Source organism: Tamandua tetradactyla, chromosome 2 (assembly GCF_023851605.1).
Source record: "Tamandua tetradactyla isolate mTamTet1 chromosome 2, mTamTet1.pri, whole genome shotgun sequence".
Classification (NCBI taxonomy): domain Eukaryota; kingdom Metazoa; phylum Chordata; class Mammalia; order Pilosa; family Myrmecophagidae; genus Tamandua; species Tamandua tetradactyla.
In genome coordinates this window covers 169,509,649-169,530,915 of record NC_135328.1, presented here as the reverse complement: position 1 = coordinate 169,530,915, position 21,267 = coordinate 169,509,649, and the positions used below count along the sequence as shown (strand labels likewise).

The 21,267-nt window shown below is 37.0% G+C and overlaps 1 protein-coding gene and 1 non-coding gene across 3 annotated transcripts in view; one reads left to right on the top strand and one right to left on the bottom strand.

The window, feature by feature from the left end:
* Nucleotides 1–21,267, top strand: part of PRPF38A (pre-mRNA processing factor 38A) — an 83,451-nt gene that overhangs the window by 52,416 nt on the left and 9,768 nt on the right. The window lies entirely within an intron of this gene.
* LOC143675214 (U6 spliceosomal RNA) lies at nucleotides 5,289–5,396 on the bottom strand. The gene has a single exon (XR_013171457.1). It is a non-coding gene; the product is annotated as a U6 spliceosomal RNA (small nuclear RNA).

The window sequence follows — 21,267 nt, the reverse complement described above, 5'->3', positions numbered from 1 at the left end:
TCCTATACAAAGTTCCATGTACTTAAGGTGTTCAATCAACTATCTACATAAGTTATATTAGGAGATGCACTAGTCAAAGTATAGATTTGTACCAAATAAACATTTTTTGCTTTAGTCTCACACATTAGTTGAAATTTAAAATATTAAGTACCATCTATTTTCAGCACCCTGCAGTAATGACATTCTTTTGTTCTTCCTCATGTTAAAACATTTTTTAAATTTGTACATTTAGTCACTATTATTATACACTCTAGGCATTCCTAGATTACACCATCTCAATCTTTATCGTCTGTCTTTCTTTGTGATTTCATTTATGCCCCAGCCCTCCTCCCTCTATCATTCTCATATGCAGCTTCATTCAGTGTTTTAACAAAATTGTATTAAAGTTAGGTACTATTGTGCTGTCCATTTCTGAGTTTTTATTGTCCTGTTGCACAATCTGTACCCCTTCAGCTCCAATTACTCAATATCTTACCCTATTTCTATTTCCTGACGGTCTCTGTTACCAACGAAATCAAGTTTATTCACTAATGTCAGTTCATATCAGTGAGACCATACAGTATTTGTCCTTTTGTTTCAGGCTAATCACACTCAGAATAATGTCCTTAAGGTCCATTCATGTTGTTACATACTTCATAACTTTATTCTGTCTTACAGCTGCATAATATTCCATCTTATGTAAATGTCACAGTTTGTTTAGCCAACTGTCTGTTGATGGACATTTTGGCTGTTTCCATCTCTTGGTAACTGTTAATAATGCTGCTATAAACATTGGTGTGTAAATGTCCATTTGTGTCCTTGGCCTCGTGTCCTTTGAGTAGAGACAGCATATAGATGGGTCCTATTTTTTAATCCATTCTGCCAGACTATGTCATTTGATTGGAGAGTTTAATCCATTAACATTCAGTGTTATTACTGCATGGGTAGTACTTTCTTCTACTATTTTGCCTTCTGAATTTTATATGTCATACCTAATTTTCCTTCTTTTTACCTTTACTCATAGTCTTCCTTTCTACACTCTTCTCCACACCTCTCTCTTCTGTCTTTGTATCTGTCTGTAGTGTTCCCTTTAGTAATTTCTTGCAGAGCTGGTCTCTTGGTCACAAATTCTCTCAGTGATTTTTTATCTGAAAATGTTTTAATTTCTCCCTGATTTTTGAAGGACAGTTTTGCTGGATATAGAATTCTTGGTTGGCAGTTTTTCTCTTTTATTAATTTAAATATATTATCCCACTGTCTTCTTGCCTCCATGATTTCTGCTGAGAGATCTGGGCATAGTCTTATTGGGCCTCCCTTGTATGTGATGGATTGCTTTTCTCTTGGTGCTTTCAAGATCCTCTCTTTCTCTTTGACCTCTGACATTCTGATTATTAAATGTCTTGGAGTATGTCTATTTGGATCTATTCTCTTTGGGGTACGCTGCACTTCTTGGATCTGTAATTTTAAGTCTTTCATAAGAGTTGGGAAATTTTCAGTGATAATTTCCTCCATTAGTTTTTCTCCTCCTTTTCCCTTCTCTTCTCCGCTGGGACACCCACAACACGTATATTCGTGCGCTTCATATTGTCTTTCAATTCCCTGAGTCTCTGCTCATATTTTTCCATTTTTTTCCTATAGTTTCTGTTTCTTGTCCGATTTCAGATGTTCCATCCTCCAGTTCAGAAATCCTATGTTCTTTCTCTCAAAATCTACCATTGTAGGTTTCCATTGTTTTTTTCATCTCTTCTACTGTGTCTTTCACTCCCATAAGTTCTGTGATTTGTTTTTTCAGACTTTCAGTTTCTTCTTTTTGTTCTTTCCTTGCCTTCTTTATATCCTCTCTCGATTCATTGATTTGGTTTTTGATGAAGTTTTCCATGTCTGTTTGTATATTCTGAATTAATTGTTTCAGCTCTTGTATGTCATTTGACTTGTTGGTTTGTTCCTTTGACTGGGCCGTACCTTCAATTTTCCTAGTGTGATTTGTTATTTTTTGCTGACATCTAGGCATTTAATTACCTTAATTAGTTTATTCTGGAGATTGCTTTCACTTCTTTTATCTAGGGTTTTCTTGCTGGATGAATTTGTTGTCTGTCTGTTCTTTGACATTCCGCTCAGCTTTATCTGGACCTTTAGCTTAAGTTTTGTTTAACAGAGGAGAATTTTTCAGTTCTTGTTTTCTTGTTTCTTGCCCTGCTTGTGTGGTGCCTTTCCCCCACACGCACTTAGGAGGGTCTACTTAGATATTATAGACCCCAGCCAGATTTTCCCAGACCAAACTGGCCTCCAATCAGGAGGAAAGAGTCACCTGTGTCGATTTTTCCTTAGGGTGAGACCCAGCAGGTTGAAAGACTTTCCTGTGAAGTCTCTGCACTCTGTTTTTCTTATCCTGCCCTGTGTGTGGCGCTTGTCTGACTGCATGTCCCACCAGCATAGGATGATGTGGTACCTTTAACTTTGGCAGACTCTCCCTGCTGGGGGCGTGGTGGAGACAGAGGAGAGGTTGTAGGCTGGTTTAAATGGCTTCAAATTACCAAGCCCTGGGGTCTGAATTCCTTGATGGAGGGATTCCACCTGGGTGGGGCTTCACCCCTCCCCTGGGGAAGGCACAAGGTCCAGATAAGCCCCCAAAAGAGCTCACTTCTGCCTATGCCTGGGGCAGTTGCAGCCTGAAAAGTCCTGCCGCTGTATCCAGAGGCAGTCAACCGTTTGTAGAAACACAGCCACAAAAACCTCTCCTTTTTTTTTCCCCCTTTTTCTGTCAGTCCTGCCCCTTGGCACCAGAGCAAAAATGAGCAACCTCCACTTTGATCAGGTTCACCTAAGCTGGGGACCTATTTTTAGTAGTCAGAATTTGTTAATTAATTCCAGAATTGGTGTTTGATTGTGCCCAGTCTCTGCTGCTGGTGAAGTCCTTTCCTTTCTCCTCTGGGAAGCGGCCTGTGGGGGAGGGGTGCTGGCCACCGCAGCTTTGGGAACTCATGGTTCTGGGGGGTGCTCGCAGCCGGTCTAGCTGGTCCAGACTGGGGTACGCTGTGTGTCCGGTCACTATCGTGGCTCCGGGAGCTGTTCTGTACTGTTTCTGGTTATTTAGTAGTTGTTCTGGAGGACGAACTAAAATGTGCACGTTGTTAAGCCGCCATCTTGACCCGGAAGTCCGCAACTTTGTTTTGTTCCTGATTTAAAAAAGATTCCTTAATAAGAATTACGTTTGTTATCAGACCCTTTGAACAATTGTATTACCTTCCCAGAGTCCAGGGTTCTAGGTTGAATACAAAGACTTCCAGCGAAACCACGAGTTTGTTCCTCTCAACCACCACGGCTTTGGGATAGATGTGGAGTCTTGCGATGATATATGTCTTTGTGATTTATTCCTAGGTCCCTTTAAGTTTTATTGTTATTGTAAAGAAATACTAAAAAATATTTCTTGCTAATCTATAAAAAAGCAGTTAACTGCTGAATATAACTAAGCTTTTATATTAATAATTTGTAGATTGGGGGAGGGGTTCCTATGTAAACAATCATTATCTGAAATAATAATAGTTTGGTTTCTTTCTAATTGTTATGCCTTTAATTTCTTTCTTATTACTTTGGCTTGGACTTCTAATATACTGTTGAATAGAAGTTGTAATAAAAGGCAGCTTTGTTTTATTCCTGATTTAAAAAAGAATCCTTCTGATGATTCCTTGATAAGGTTTACATTTGTTATCAGTTTCTTATAGACACCCTTTATCAGATTAAGGGAATTCTTTTCTTTCTTGGTTTGTTAACAGTTTTTATCATGAAGGGAAATTACATTTCATTACATGCTTTTTCTCCTTTAATTTGTTAAGGCAGTAAATGTTATTTCTTCAATTCTTAATGTTAATTCAACTTCAGCTGTTGATATAAATCCAACTAGGTCAAAGTTTATTATCTTTTTCCTATACACTGCTGGAAGAGGTGCACTAATATTTAGTATATTTATATTTATTTAGTATATTCATAGGGATATTCAGGCTTTATAGTTTCTTGAATCGGGTTTCATAATTTTTATTTTTCTAGAAATTTGCCCATTTTATCTATATTTTCATCCACTGTGGCACTGTGCTTTTCAGTGTTGCATTTAGAATGCTTAGTTGTTTTGGATTTCTTTTATTCTGTTTTCATTAAAAAAGCTTTTTATTGTGTTAATATCTATGTACCATAAAAACATTTAACTGTAAAATTCAGTGACATTAAGTGCATTGACAATTTTGTGTAGCTTTCACGACTATTTCCCAAATGTTTTCATCATTGTAAGCAGAGACTCTGTACCCATTAAGCAATTACTCCCCATTGCCCTCTCCCCGCACCCCCTTGCTAACAAACTATTCTGTTTTCTGTTAATTTGGCTCTTTTAAGTTTTTCATTTAAGGGAAATCATACAATTTTTGTCCTTTTGGATCTGGCTAATTTCACTCAACATGGTCTCTTTAAAGTTTCACCTGTGTTATAGGATGTATGAGAATTTAATTCCTTTTTATGACTGATTATTATTCCATCTTATGTACATACTGTATTTTGTTTATTCATTTGTTGATGGACACTTGGTTTGCATCCATCATTGGGGTGTTGTGAATAATGCTACTATGAACATCACTGTACAAATATCAGTTCAAGTCCCTGTTTTCAGTTCTTTGGAGTATATACTTAGAAGTGGAATTGCCAGGTCATATGGTTAATTCCATATTTAACTTTTAAGGAATCACCAAATTGTTTTCAACAACAACTACACCATTTAACATCCCCACAAACAATGATGATTCCTGTTTCTCTGCATCCTCAACAACAGTTTTTTTTAACATCGTTCTCTTTTCTATTTTAAAATTTTTCTCTATTTTTTAACTTTTTTTGTTGTGTAATATAACATCTATATAAAGAGAAAAGAAAGAAAGAATCTGACCATTCCATCATGGTAGATTTTTCCTTCTAGCTCCTCCAAAACCCTGGAGGCTAGAAGGAATATTAATATAGTGATCCAGCAGTTATACCTCCTCCTTCTACTTTTTAAAAATATATTTTTTGACAAATCTTCACAAACATACGTTCCATACATGGTGTAGAATCAGTGGCTCACAGTATTATCACATAGTTGTGTATTCATCACCATGCTCATTTCTTAAAACAGTTGTTTACTCCAGAAAAAGAAATAAAGAAGGAAAAACTCATACATACCATACTTCTACCTGTCCCTCTCATATCCGGTCTCATCACCGACCATTAATATTTCCATCTACCTAATTTATTTTAGTCTTTATCCCCACTATTACTTATTTATGTATTTATTTTTAAATATGGAACACTTCATGAATTTGTTTTGTCATCCTTGCGCAGGGGCCATGTTAATCTTCTCTGTATCGTTCCAATTTTAGTATGTGTGCCACTGAAGTAAGCGCTACTACTATTTTTTATCCAGATGTTTTGCTCATCTGTCCATACCCTAGATAAAAGGAGCATCAGGCACAAAGTTTTCACAGTCACATAGTCACACATAAAAGCTATATTGTTATACAGTCGCCTTCAAGAATCAAGGCTACTGGAACACAGCTCAACAGTTTCAAGTGCTTCCCTCCAACCACTCCAATACACCATAAACTAAAAAGGGGGATGTCTTATACAATGCATAAGAATAACCTCCAGGATAATCTCTTGACTATGTTTGAAATCTCTCAGCCACTGAAACTTTATTTTGTCTTATTTCTCTCTTCCCCCTTTTGGTGAGGAATGCTTTCGCAATCCCTTGATGCCAGGTCCCAGCTCATTCTGAGATTTCTGTCCTACGTCCCCAGGAAGATTTACACCACTGGGAGTCATGTCCCACGTAGAAGGGAGGGCAGTGAGTTCACATGACAAGTTGGCTTAGAGGCCATACCTGAGTAACAAAAGAGGTTGTCTGGGGGTGAATCTCACGCCCTATTCAAGATGTATTTATGGTGTTCAATTAAACTTAAATACAAGTTAAATTAGAAAAAGCACTACCCAAAATATATATTTTGTACCAAATAAACATCTCTCCCTTTAATTGCACACAGAAGTTGAAGTTTTTAAATGCAGGCGATAGCATCCTTTACCCTGTATTCTTTTGTATGTGTGTGTGTGTGTGTGTTGTGTGTTGGGGTCACATTTCATTCTTTTTCCATGTGAGTATCCCGTTATTGCAGCACCATTTGTTTAATTGTTTGTTTGTTTTTGTTGGTTTCTTTGTTTATTGTTTGGGAAGTACATGGACTGGGAATTGAACACAGGTCTCCCACATTGCATGGCAGGCAAGAATTCTACCACTAAACTACCCTCGCACCCCAACTCTGTCTGATTTACCTTAGTTGTATCCAGATCAGCTTCATTCATATCTCTACTTGAAGTCTAATCACTTTTTCCAACTTTTTAAACAGTTCCTGTATGGGGTACTGCTGACTTTCATAACTTCAGAGCTCTCATTCTGAGTCTCAGGTGTCATATAAGTACCCGAAGTTTCTGGGAACAACCAGGTTATATACAAATAGCTCAGTATCTCAGAATTTAGAATAACAGTTACAGCTCCTGAATATATGTGACGGCTGTAAGCTTACAATCTAGAACCCCTTACAATAGGCCCCAACCTTATAACCCATGTTTTCGACCTCAGTTCACCGAGTTTTTTTTATATTATAGTTAATCCATATGATTGAGTCATGATAATATTTGTCTTTTTGTTCCTGACATTTCATTCAACATACAGGCCTTAAGGTTTATACACCTAGTTGCATGCCTCATGACTTCATTCCTTCTTGCAGCCATTTAGTCGTCCATTGTAAGGTATATACCATATTCCCCCTTCCATTCCTCAGTTGTTGTACCCTTAGGCCACCTCCATCCGTTGTGGATCACAAACACTGCCATAAACAGCAGTGTGCAAATTTCCATTCATGTTTCCACACTCAGTTTCTCCAGGTATATGCTGAGCAAAGGGGCTTCAGGATCTTATGACAACGCCACCCCTAGCCTCATGTGGAACCACCACACTGCCCTCCAAAGGGATTCACCTCTCAGTTTCCCTACAGTGTATAGGTACATCTCTTTCTCCACATTTTCTCCAGTATTTGTTTCTCTCTGTTCATTTTTTTTTTTTTTTTTTTTTTTTTTTTTTTTTTTAAAGAGAGAGGGAGGAAGGGAAGGAAAGACAGAGAGAAGGAAGGAAGGAAGGGAGGAAGAAAGGGAGACATCTTTAAACATTTTCTTGTTTTATTATATTTTGTTTGTTTGTTTGTTTCTTACATGGGCTGGGGCCGGGAATCGAACCGGGGTCCTCCGGCATAGCAGGCAAGCACTCTTGCCCGCTGAGCCACCGCGGCCCACCTCTCTCTGTTCATTTTTAAACAGCTTTATTCACATATCATACAATCCAACCTAAGTATATAGACATGCCTTTGCCACTATAAGCTGTAAGCTATATGAAGACATTTAGTTTTAGCATAATGCCTGTTACATTCAGTGGAAACATACTGCAATGTTACTGTTGACTGTAGACCCTAGCTTGCATTGATTGTATTTTTCCCATATACCATCTATTTCAGCACACTTCAGTGTTGACATTCATTTGTTCTCCTGAATGCAAAAATATTTTTTTACTTGTACATTTCATCACCATCGTTGTCCACTCTAGCCATTCCTAAATTACACCATCTCAGCCTGGTTTCCTACATGCCTCCAGCCCTTCTCCCTCAGTCATACTGAATTCAGCTGAATTCAGTGTACTACAATCAGGTAGTATTATGCTATCCATTTCTGAAATTTTATGAACAGGCCTGTTGCACATTCTGTAGTCCTTCAGCACCAGTTGCCCAGTCTTTACCCTATTTCTCTCACCTGATAACCTGTGTTCATTTTTTTGTTTGTTTGTTTGTTTTTGGAGGTGGAGGGGTGCATGGTCCAGGAATTGAACCTGGGTCTCTCACTGTGTTCTTAACTTCAGTTCTGAAAGTCCGCTCATTAATGTTAGTTCACATTAGTGAGACTATACAGTAGTTGTCCTTTTGTTTTACTCAGCATGTCCTCAAGGTTCATCCACATTGTTACATGCTCCATGACTTTATTCTGTCTTACAGCTGCATAATATTCCATCGTATGTATATACCATGCTTATACATGCTCTATTTTGTTGTTTAGCCACATGTCTGTTGATGGGCATTTGGGGTGTTTCCATCTCTTGGCAATCGTAAATAATGCTGCTATGAACATTGGTGTGCAAATGTCCGTTTGTGTCCTTGCCTTCAGGTCCTCTGAATATATACCTAGTAATGAGATTGCTGGATCATATGGCAGTTCTATATTAGCTTCCTGAGGAACCGCCAAACTGCCTTCCAGAGTGATTGTACCATTTTACATTCCAGTCAACAGTGGAATTTTCCACATCCTGCCCAGCACTTGACATTTCTGTTTTTCTGATAATGGCCATTCTAGTGGGTATCAGATAATATCTCATTGTGGTTTTAAGTTGTATTTCCTTTAATAGCCAGTGAAGATAAGCATCTTTTCATGTGCCTTTGTATTTCTCTTTTGAGAAGTGCCTGTTCTTGTCTTTTGCCTGTTTTTTGAATTGGGTTGTTTGGTTTTTTTGTTGAGTGAAGAATCTCTTTATGTATTCTGGATACTTAAACCCATATCTGGTATGTGGTTTCCAAATATTGTCTCCCATTGCATAGGCTGTCTTTTTACTTTCTTGACGAAGTTCTTTGATACACAAAAGTGTTTAATTTTGAGGAGTTCCCATTTATGTTTCTTTTTTCAATGATTCTAAAAATTTTGTGGTCTTAGCTCTAATATTTAGGTCTTTGATCCATTTTGAGTTAATTTTTATACAAGGTGTGTGATATGAATCCTTTTTCACTCTTTTGCATATGAATATCCAGTTCTCCAAGCACCATTTATTGAAGAGGGTGCTCTGTCTCATATGTGTTGACTCGACTGCCTTATCAAAGATCAATTGTCCATATATGAGAGGGTCTATTTCTGAATCAAATATGCAACTGTTTGATTCCATTGGTCAGTATAACTCTATCTTTATGTCAGTACCATGCTGTTTTGACCACGGCGTCATAATATGCTTTAAAGTTGGGTAGTGTGAAACCTCCCACTTCATTTTTCTTTCTCAAGATTTTTAGCTATTCGGGGCACACTTCCCTTCCAAATGAATTGGAGTAGGCTTAGCTTCTCTTTCACATGTATAAGCTTCACAGGGTCGAGCCCCAAGATTGAGGGCTCAGTTGGTTGAATTGGTTGTCCCCACTGCTTGCAAAAATATGAGGAATTCCCCAGATGGGGAAGTTGAATATTTCCTCCTTTCTCTGCAGCCCCCCAAGGTGACTGTGCAAATACTTTTTTATTCTCTGCCCAAATTACTCTGGGGCATATCAGGGCATCAAACTAACCTGTACCAGCAAGATCTCACGTGCTACTCAAGGTTCCATGTAATTATGGTGTTCAAGTAAACTGACTGTACAAGTTAAATTAGATAATGTGCTACCCAAAATATATATTTTGCTGAAATAAACATCTCTTCTTTTGGTCTCACACAGACATTGACGTTTGAAAAATATGGGCCATATCATCTTTCCCCAGAGTTCTGATTACCTTAGGGTCTTTTAATTTTGATGAAATTGAATTTATGTTTTTTCTTTTGGTATTTATGCTTTTAGTATAAAGTTCAAAATTCCGTTGCCTAAAGTCCTTTGAGGGACTGGAGAAAAAATATTGAACTATTAAACTTTCCCACTGGAAATGATACACTCTCAGACATTAGGGATTCCCAAGTTAATAGGCCAAGCTCTTGATCTTGAGGCTTGCTCTTATGAAACTTATTTCTGTAATGGAGAAACTAAGCCTGCCTATAATTATGCCTGAGAGATACCTCCAGAGAACCTCTTTTGTTCTGATGTGTCCTCACACTCCAAGCCCAACTCTACAAGGAAAATCATTACCCTCCCCCCTACGTGGGATATGACGTTCAAGTGTGTAAGTCTCCCTGACAATGTGAGATAAGATTCCCAAGGATGGGCCTGGACCTGGCACTGTGGGATCGACAATGCCTCTCTGATCAAAAGAGGGAAAAAATATGTAACTAAATAAGGTATCAGTGGCTAAGAGATTTCAAATAGAGTGGAGAGGCAATTCTGGAAGTTACTCTTATGAGGCTTCAGCTAGATATTGCTAATTGCCATGGTATGCCAAACCTCAACCTTTTCATGTTGGCTGAGAGAGAGAGGCCACATCTGAGCTAATCTCACTCAGCATAATGTCCTTAAGATCTATCCATGTTGTTACATACTTCATAACTTTATTCTACCTTACAGCTGCATAATATTCCATCATATGTATATACCACAGTTTGTTTAGCCACTTTTCTGTGGATGGACATTTGGGCTCTCTCCATCTCTTGGCAATAGTAAATAATGCTGCTATAAACATTGGTGTGGAAATGTCCATTGGTGTCCTTGCCCTCATGTCCTCTGAGTAGGTACCTAGCAATGGTATTGCCAGGTCATATGGCAGTTCTATACTTAGCATCCTGAGGAACCGCCAAGTTGCCTTCCACAGCGGCTGTACATTTGACATTCCCACCAACAGTGGATAAAAGTGCCTGTTTCTCCACATCCTTTCCAGCACTTGTCGTTTTCTGTTTTATTGATAATGGCCATTCTGGTGGGTGTGAGATGATATCTGATTGTGGTTTTGATTTGCATTTCCCTAATAGCCAGGGAAGTTGAGCACTTTTCATGTGCCTTTTGGCCATTTGTATTTCTTCTTCTGAGAAGTTTCTGTCCATGTCTTTTGCCCATTTTGTAATTGGGTTATCTGTCTTTTGTTGATGAGTTGAACAATCTCTTTATATATTATGGATACTAGACCTTTATCTGATAAATCGTTTCCAAATAATGTTTCCCATTGCATAGGCTGTCGTTTTACTTTTTGACAAAGTTCTTTGATGCACCAAAGTGTTTAATTTTGAGGAATTCCCATTTCTTTCTTTCTTTCTTCAGTGCTTGTGCTTTGGGTATAAGGTCTAGGAAACCACCTCTTATTATAAGATGTATAAGATATTTCCCTACATTTTCTTCTAAAAGTTTTATGGTCTTAGATCTAATGTTTACATCTTTGATCCATTTTGAATTAATTTTAGTATAGGGTGTGAGATATGGATACTCTTTCATTCTTTGCATGTGGATGTCCAGTTCTCTAGGCACCATTTATTGAAGAGACTGTTCTGTCCCAGGTGAGTTGGCTTTACTGTCTTATTAAAGATCAATTGTCCATAGATGAGAGGGTCTATATCTGAACACTATATTCTATTCCATTTGGTCAGTATATCTATCTTTATGCCAGTATCATGCTGTTTTGAAACTGTAACTCGTAATATGCTTTAAAGTCAGGTAGCATGAGACCTCCAACTTCATTTTTCTTTCTCAGAATATTTTCAGCTATTTGGGGCACCCTGCCCTTCCAGATAAATTTGGTTATTGGTTTTTCTATTTCTGAAAAGTAAGTTTTTGGGATTTCAATTGGTATTGCATTGAATCTGTAAATCAATTTAAGTAGAATGGACGTCTTAACTATATCTAGTCTTCCAATCGTGAGCATGGTATGACCTTCTATTTATTTAGGTCCTCTGTGATTTCTTTTGACAATTTCTTGTAGTTTTCTTTGTAGGGATCTTTTATCTCTTTAGTTAAATTTATTCGTAAATATTTTATTCTTTTGGTTGCAATTGTAAATGGAATTTTTTTCTTGATTTCTCCCTCAGATTGTTCATTACTAGTGTATAGAAACACTACAGATTTTTGAGTGTTGATCTTGTAACCTGCCACTTTGCTGTACTCATTTATTAGCTCTAGTAGTTTTGCTGTGGACTTCTCGGGGTTTTTTACATATAGTATCATATCATCTGCAAACAGTAAGAGTTTTACTTCTTCCTTTTCAATTTTGATGCCTTTTATTTCTATTTCTTGTCTAATTGCTCTGGCTAGAACTTCCAATACAATTATTGAATAGCAGTGGCGATAGTGGAAATCTTTGTTGTGTTCCTGATCTTAGGGGGAAAGTTTTCAGTTTTTCCCCATTGAGGATGATGTTATCTTCCCTTTATCATATTGAGGAAGTTCCCTTCTATTCCTATCCTTTGAAGTGTTTTCAACAAGAAAGGATGTTGAATTTTGACAAATTACTTTTCTGCATCAATCAAGATGATCATGTGGTTTTTCTGCTTTGATTTGTTGATATGGTGTATTACATTAATTGATTTTCTTATGTTGAATCATCCTTGCATACCTGGGATGAATCCTACTTGGTCATGGTGTATAATTCTTTTAATATGCTGCTGGATTTGATTTGCTAGAATTTTGTTGAGGATTTTTATGTCTATATTCATTAGAGAAATTGGCCTGTAGTTTTCTGTTTTTGTAACATCTTTGTCTGGCTTTGGTATGAGGGTGATGTTGGTTTCATAGAATGAGTTAGGTAGCTTTCCCTCATCTTCAATTGTTTTGAAGAGTTTGAGCAGGATTGGGACTAATTCTTTCTTAAATGTTTGGTAGAATTCACATGTGAAGCCATCTGGTCCTGGACTTTTCTTTTTGGGGAGCTACTTAATGACTGATTCAGTTTCTTTACTTGTGATTGGTTTGTTGAGGTAGTCTATTTTTTCTCTAGTCAATGTTGGTTGTTCATGCCTTTTTAGGGAACTTGTCCATTTCATCTACATTGTCGAGTGTATTAGCATAAATTTGTTCATAGTATGTTCTCATTATTTCCTTTATTTCTGTGGGATCAGTGGTTATGTCTACTCTTCCATTTCTGATTTTGTTTGTTTGTTTGTTTGCTTGCATCCCCTCTCTTCTTGTCAGCCTCTCTAAGGGTCCATCAATCTTATTGATTTTCTCATAGAACCAGCTTCTGCTTTTGTTGATTTTCTCAGTTGTTTTCATGGTCTCAATTTCATTTATTTCTGCTCTAATCTTCATTATTTCTTTCCTTTTGTTTTTTTTTGGGATTACTTTGCTGTTCTTTCTCTAGTTCTTCAGATTGGACAGTTAATTCCTTGATTTTTTGTCCTTTCTTCTTTTTTGATATAAGCATTTAGGACAGTAAATTTCCCTCTTAGCACTGCCTTTGCTGCATCCCATAGATTTCATGTAGTGTTCTCATTTTCATTTCCCTCGAGATATTTACAGATGTCTCTTGTAATTTCTTCCTTGACCCACTGGTTGTTTAAGAGTGTGTTGTTGAGCCTCCACATATTTGTGAATTTTCTGGCACTCTGCCTATTATTGATTTCCAACTTCATTCCTTTATGATCTGAGAAAGTGTTTTGTATGATTTCAATCTTTTTAAATTTATTGAGACTTGCTTTGTGATCCAGCATATGGTCTATCCTTGAGAATGATCCATGAGCAATTGAGAAAAAGGTGTATCCTGCTGTTGTGAGCTGTAATGTTCTATAAATGTTTGTTAAGTCTAGCTCATTTATTGTATTATTCAAATTCTGTTTCTTTATTGATCCTCTGTCTAGATGATCTGTCCATTGATGAGAGTGGGGAATTGAAGTCTCCAACTATTATGGTAGATGTGTCTGTTTCTCTTTTCAGTGTTTGCTTTGTGTATTTTGGAGCATTCTGGTTCAGTTCATAATTATTTATGATTTTTTTGTCTTTTTGTCAAAGTGTTCCTTTTATTAATGCGTAGTATCCTTCTTTGTCTCTTTTAATTGTTTTACGTCTGAAGTCTAATCTGTTGGATATTAAGGTAGTTACTCCTGCTCTTTTTTGATTATTGTTTGCATGAAATATCTTTTTCCCAACCTTTCACTTTCAACCTATGTTTATCCTTGGATCTAAGATGTGTTTCTTGAAGACAGCATATAGATGGGTCCTGTTTTTTAATCCACACCTCCAGTCTCTGTCTTTTGATTAGGGAATTTAATCCATTAACATTTAGTGTTATTACTGTATGGGGAGTACTTTGTTCTACCATTTTGCCTTTTGGATTTTATACATCATATCTAATTTTATTCTTTTTACCTTTACTGACAGTCTTCATTTCTACACTCTTCTCCACTCCTCTCTCCTGTCTTTTCCTATCTGTCTCTAGTGCTCCCTTTAGTATTTCTTGCAGAGCCTGTCTCTTGGTCACAAATTCTCTCAGTGATTTTTTTGAGTGAAAATGTTTCAATTTCCCCCTCATTTTTGAAGAACAATTTTGCTGGATACAGAATTCTTGGTTGGCAGTTGTTCTCTTTTAGTAACTTAAATATATCCTCCCACTGTTTTCTCGCCTCCAGGTTTCTGCTGAGAAATCTATGCATAGTCTTATTGGGCTTCCCTTGTGTGTGATGGATTACTTTTCTCTTGCTGCTTTCAAGATTCTCTCTTTCTCTTTGACGTCTGACATTCTGATGTCTTGGAGTACATCTATTTGGAACTCTTCTGTTTGGGATATGCTACACTTCTTGGATCTGTAATTTTAAGTCTTTCATAAGAGTTGTGAAATTTTCAGTGATAATTTCCTACATTAGTTTTTCTCCTCCTTCTCCCTTCCTTTCTCCTTCTGGGACACCCACAACACATATATTCAGGTGTTTCATGTTGTCATTCAGTTCCCTGAGTCCCTGCTCGTATTTTTTCATTCTTTTCCCTGTGTTTTCTTTTGCTTCTCAGAATTCAGATGTCCCATTTTCCAGTTTATTAATCCTATCTTCTGCCTCTTGAAATCTAACATTATAGGTTTCCATTGTTTTTTTCATCTCTTCTGCCGGGCCTTTCATTCCCGTAAGTTCTGTGATTTGTTTTTTCAGACCTCAAATTCTTTTTGTTCATTCCTTGCCTTCTTTTATATCTTTCCTCAATTCATTGATTTGATTTTTGATGAGTTTTTCCATGTCTGTTCGTACATTCTGAATTAATTGTTACAACTCCTGTATCTCATTTGAATTGCTGGTTTGTTCCTTTCACTGGGCCATATCTTCAGTTTTTCTAGTATGATTCATTATTTTTGCTGGCCTCTAGGCATTTGATTACCTTAATTAGTTTATTCTTTTTTACCTAAGATTTTCTTGCTGGATGACTTTGTTGTCTGTCTGTTCTTTGACATTCAGTTCAGCTTATTCTAGTCCTCAGGCTTAAGTATTGTTAAACAAATCAGAATTTTTCAGTTTGTTTTCTTGTTTCTTGCCCTGCCTTACAGTGCTCCCTCCCCCTCCCCCCGCTTAGGATGGTCTATTTAGGTATTATAGATCACCACCAGATTTTCCCAGACCAAACTGGCCTCCTCAGGAAGAAAGAGTCACCTGCTTCAGTTTTCCCAGAGGGTGAGACCCAGCAGATTGGAAGGCTTTCCTATGAAGTCTCTGGACTCTGTATTTTTCCTATCCTGCCCAGTATGTGGAGCTTTTCTGCCTGTGCACAGCCACAGCATAAGATGATGTGGTACCTTTAACTTCAGCAGACTCTGCTGGGGGTGTGATTGAGACAGAGAGGAGGTTGTAGGCTGGCTTTAATCACTTCACTTCTCCAGATCCTGGGGTCTGAATTCCTTGAGGGAGGGAATCCACCTGAGCTGGGCCCCACCCCTCTCCTGGGGAAGGCACAGGTTCTAGAGAAACACTCAAACAAGCTCAATTTTGCCTATGCCTGGGGCAGGTGGAGCCTGAGAAGGCTTGCAGCTGTATCCTAAGAGTAGTTAAGCCGTAGAAACACAGCCACATAAAAGAAAAAGAAAAATCCTTTTTAGAGTAGAACCCTGTTCCTTGGATTTGCAAAACAAGAGCTTAAGTTGGTACTGTTGCTCTGTGTATCTCCAGGTCCTATGTGCCCCCTCCTTTCCTTCCAACCCAGATCTTTTCAAATCCAAAAAAACCCTCTGTTTTTTGTTTTTGTTTTTTTTTCTTTTTCCATCAGCCCTGCCCCCTCTGTGCCTTGGCAAAAACCAGTGACCGCCACATTTACTCGAGGTTCAGCTGAGCTGGGGGGACTATTTTTAGTAGTTAGAATTTGTGAATTAGTTCCACACTTGGAGCTTGGTTGCGCTTAGCCCCTGCTGCTGGTAAGGTCTCTTTCCTTTCCCCTCTGTGAAGCAGCCTTTGGGGGAGGGACACCAGCTGTTGCCACTTGGGGAACTCATGGTTCTGGGTAGGCTCACAGCCAGTCCAGCTTGTCTAGACTGGGGTACACTGTGTGTCCAGTTACTGGTGTAGCCCCAGCAGTTGTTCTGTACTGTTCCTGGCTATTTAGTAGCTGTTCTGGAGGATGAACTAAATCCCACACCTTGCTAAGCTGCCATCTTGGCTCCTCCATATTGGGTCTATTTTGAGTTGATTTTTATATGTGGTGTGAGGGTTGAGTGTCCTTTTTTCATGTAGCTCTTCCATTTTTCCAGCAGTATTTGTTGAAGAGACTGTTCTTTCCATATTGAATGGACTTGGCCTGCTTGTTGAAATTCAGTCAGCCATAAATATGAGTTTATTTTTAAACCTGCAGTTCTTTTCTGTCAGTCTTGTTTGTCTGTCTGTATACCTTTACCACACCTTATCAATTACTTTAGCTTTATAATACATTTTGAAATCAGGAAGCAAGAGTCCTCCAACATTGTTCCTTTTCAAGATTTTTTTTTTGGCTGTTTGGGGCCCCTTGAACTTCTGTATGAATTTAATTTGCTTTTCCATTTCTATAAAAAATGCTGCTAGAATTTTGATCAAGAATATGTTCATAGATTGCTTTTGTTAGTATCAGTAACTGAGCAATAAGTCTTCCAATCTCTGAACGTGGGATGATGTCTTCCCACCTATTTAGGTTGTGTTTAATTTTTTTTCACCACAGTTTTATAGTTTTAAGGTGTACAGGTCTTTTACCTTATCAGTTTTTTCCTGTTCCTTTGTATGGCTTGTAATTTTTTGATGCTGTTTCGGCATCTGATTATTTTGATGTGCTAACTTCGAAAGTCAGTTTCTCCCTTTTGCTTAGGGTCTTATTATAGATTGGTTATGTGATAAGCTTCTTTTGATGCATGGTTCAATTTACACCGAACTGTATTTATTCCTAGGTTTTTTATTATTTTATATATTACTCTCAGTGGATTGTTTTCCTAATTTTCAGATTGTTCATTAGTGGTGTTTAGAAACAACTGATTTTTTGTGTGTTGATATTGTACCTGAAACTTTAATGAATTCATGTATTAGTTCTACTCATTTTCTTGTCAATTTGGGGGGATTTTCTATATGGGATCATGTCATAAGAGACCACCCATAGTTTACTTCTTCCTTTCCCATTTGGATGCCTGTATTTCTTTTTCTTGGCCAGGTGCTCTAGCTAGAACTTCTGGCACAAAGCTGAATAACAGGGATGACAGAAGCTATCCTTGTCTTGTTCCTGATCTTAGGGGGCCATTCAGTCTTATGACGTTAGTTGTGGGCTTTTCAAAAATATGATTTATCATGTTAATAAAGTTTTCTTGTATTTCTAGTTTTCTGAATGCTGATTGTTTTTTGTCATGAAAGGATGCTGGATTTTGTCAAATGCCTTTTCTGCATCAGTTGAGCTGATCATGTGGTTTTTTCCCCCCTTCATTCGATTGTGCTGTATTACAATGATTTTCATATGTTTATCCACCCTTGCATTCCAGGAATATATCCCACTTGGTCATGATGTATAGTCCAAATTATAAAAATATTTCTCTAAGGTTGGTAGCAATGTTCCCACTTTCATTTCTGAGTTTAGTTATTTGCATCTTTGTTTTGTCAGTCTCCTAAGATTTGTCAATTTTATTAGTCTCAAACCAGCTTTTGGTTTTGTTAATTCCCTTTGTTTTTCTATTCTGTTTTATTTATTTCCACTCTAATCTTTACTATTTCTTATTTTCAGCTAACTTTGGTTTCCATTTGCTCTTCTTTTTCTGGTTTGGTAAGTGTGAAGTTAGGTTATTGATTTGTAATCTTTCTTTAGGCGTTTACAGATAAACATTTTCCTTTGAGCACTCAAGTTTTGTTATGTTTCCATTTCATTCATTTCTAAATGTCTTCTAATTTATTAGAAAACTTGTGATTTCTTCTTTGCTTCATTGGTTATTTAAGAGTATGTTGTTTACCTTCCAAATATTTGTTCATTTTTTCAGTTTTCCTTCTGTTATTTCGAGCTTCACTCAATAATGATCAGATACTTAATATGATTTCAGTCTTTTTAAATTTACCGAGACTTAATTTGTCACCTAATATATATAATCTATCCTGGAAATTCTCCATGTATACTTGATAAGAAGATGTGTTCTGCTGTTGTTCGGTAGAGTGTTCTCGGTAGAGTGTTTTCTGTCATCTAGGTGTAACTGGTTTATAGTGTTGTTCCACTTCTCTATTTTTACCTTACTCATCTTCTGTCTAGTTCTATCAGTTATTAAATGTGTTGTATTGATGCCCAACTGTTATTGTAAAGTATCTTTATTTCCCTTCAATTCTGTCCATTTTTGCCTCATATATGTGGAGGGTCTGATATGTTTATATAATTATTTTATCTTCTTCCTGGATTGAACCTCTTATTAATATGTAATATCCTTTTTTGTGTCTTGTGATAGTTTTTGACTTAAAGTCTATTTTGTCTGACAATAATATAGCCACTCTGATTCTCTTTTGGTTACTGTTTATATGGAATATCTTTTTCCATCCTTGTACTTTCAACCTTTTTGTGTCTTTATTTCTAAAATGAGTCTCCTGTAGACAGCATGCAGGTGGAATTGCATTTTATCCAAGCTGTCATTCTCTGTCCTTTTCCTGCTCTGGGCTGCTCCCCCAGGATTCTTTTTGTGCCCAATTTCCTTTCTTATAAGAACTTCAGCCACATTGGATTAAGGCCCATCCTCATTCAGTTTGGACACATCTTAATTAATATCCTCTTCAGGGGTCCTATTTACAAATGGGTTCACACCCACAGGACCAGGAGTTGAGACCTGAACATGCCTTTTGTGCGAGACATGATTCAGTTCCCAACATTACCACATCTATTTCTATTTATTTTCTGTCTTGTCTCCCTGTCCTGAATTGTGGGTAATTTCTTCAGATGTATCTCCCAATTCACTTGCTTTTTCTTGGTGTGTCTGATATGCTCTTTCATCCATCTATGCTGAGTTCTTTGTTTTATCAATTATATTTTTCTATCCTAGATGTTCCTTTTTAAAAAAAAAATCATGTGTTATTTCCTAAATGTGCCATATTGGTTTATCACCTTTTGGATCATATCCTTTCTTTAAATATTTTACTTATACCTCATATCATCTGATAGTTCAGTATCAGTCATAGGGGAGTCTCTAAATCTTTTTTATTGCTACTGCTGACTCTCAGTTATGGTATTATGCCTTCTTATGTGTTTGGTGATCTTTGATTTTAAGCTTATTGCTTTACCTTTTAGCAAGATCCCTGTGGCCTAAATTGAAGGTTGGGGAAGTTTCTTCCAGAAAGTATTTCTGTTTCTACTAGTAGCTACAGAAATCATGGACTGGGATCTTTCAGCTTTTGAGAATTTTAGTTCAGCACGTCCTCTTCAGCAGCTCTTCCAAGCCTTGAGACTTGTGCAAGGCATTGCAGCTCATCACATCTTTCTGAGGCAACCCTGCTCAACCCAGATTCCTGCTGCTCTGGCCTCAGCTCTTCATTGTACAGGCATCAACTCCTTGTGCATTTGTTTGTTTGTTTATCAGTTTGTTTTTAAGTTAGCTTTTCCCTAATTCTTAGAAAACCAGTATGTGTCCTCTCACATGGCTTAGTTCTGCATTCTTTGAGACCAGTCCTTTGTAACATCTGGTCAGGCAAACACAAGAAGAGAAGTCTTACATCTTTTTTTTTTTTTTTAACCATTTTCCAACATTATATTATATTCTGCAGCTATGAAAGCTTCTGTTAGGTGTAAAGCTTATAAAGTAGTTTATTAATAGTATTACATGAAGGCAGAGTCTGTTCTATGTCATGTTTAATGGTGAATCATTTGGAGCATTCCCATTAAGATGAGAATAAGACAGCAGTCTGCTATCACTTGTATTACATGGCAGTATTTCTGGAAATACAAGTTTATTGAATTAGACAAAACCATGGGAGTATAAATATTGGCTAGGAGGCTATAAATATTGGCTAGGAGGAGGAAAAATTATTATTTGTAGAAGATACCAAAGATGCAGAAGATATGCTAGAAAACTTAAGAAAATCAACTGAAAACTACACAGGTAATAAGAATTTTGCAAGAATTAAAGTATAAAATTAACAATTTTCCTTTATACAACAAATAATTTAGAAAATCTAATGGAAGAAAAGGTTAAATAACAATACTGCAAAACATGATGTAAAATCTTAGCAAGTATATTTAAGAAAAAGGCAATAATTTAATAAAACATCAATTTGATACTGAGAAACATAAAATGAGGCCTAAATGAACAAAAAAGTAAACCTTATCTTGTAAAAGCAGATTAAATATTGTAAAGTTATTTATTCTCTCTAAAGTAATCATTAAATTTAACTAGATCCCAATAAAAATACCATAGGATTTCTAAGTGTTTCTGCTCTATAATACATTTGTTCCTGAGAAACTCTGTTCTACAAAAATGCACACAAAAATTAACAGGGATTATAGCTAAAAGAGGGTTGGAGACAATCCACTCAAAACCTATGCAGCTTTATACCAGAACCTTAAAAAAAACATAGGTATCTCAGATGATAACTTGGCCTGTCCAGGCCGGTAACTCAGTGTGACTGGAAGCTGCTCCAGGGTAGTGAAAGTAGAAAGGAAGTAGAAAGGTAGACTTGTGGATCCTGAGATTGTTGAGATAAAGGTTGGATCTCTAAGCTGGTAAGTGAGTAAAGAAAGAAGCACAGCCCTTCATGAAATGAAAGCCATGCAACAAGGTGGTCTTTGCTGGGGAGGGAACTAAGAGTAGGATTTAAAAAAAAAAAAATTTCAGTTACATACAAAGGTGGAGAAATAGTATACTAAGCCTCCATGTATGTACATGTCACTCAGTTTCAACAATGAACAATTTATAGCCAGACTGTTTTCTCTGCATCCCTACCCAGTTATCCTGTTATTTTGAAGCAGGTCATAGACATCATATTTTTTTATCTGTACTATTTCAGAAAAGGCAAAGTCTCCCCTTTTTAACCATAACATAACCATCATCACTCCCCAAATCAGTGACTCCTTGATGTCTTCAGATATTCAGTATTTACTTTTCCCTAACTGTCCTTTAAGTATTTTCTAATAATCTGATTTTGTG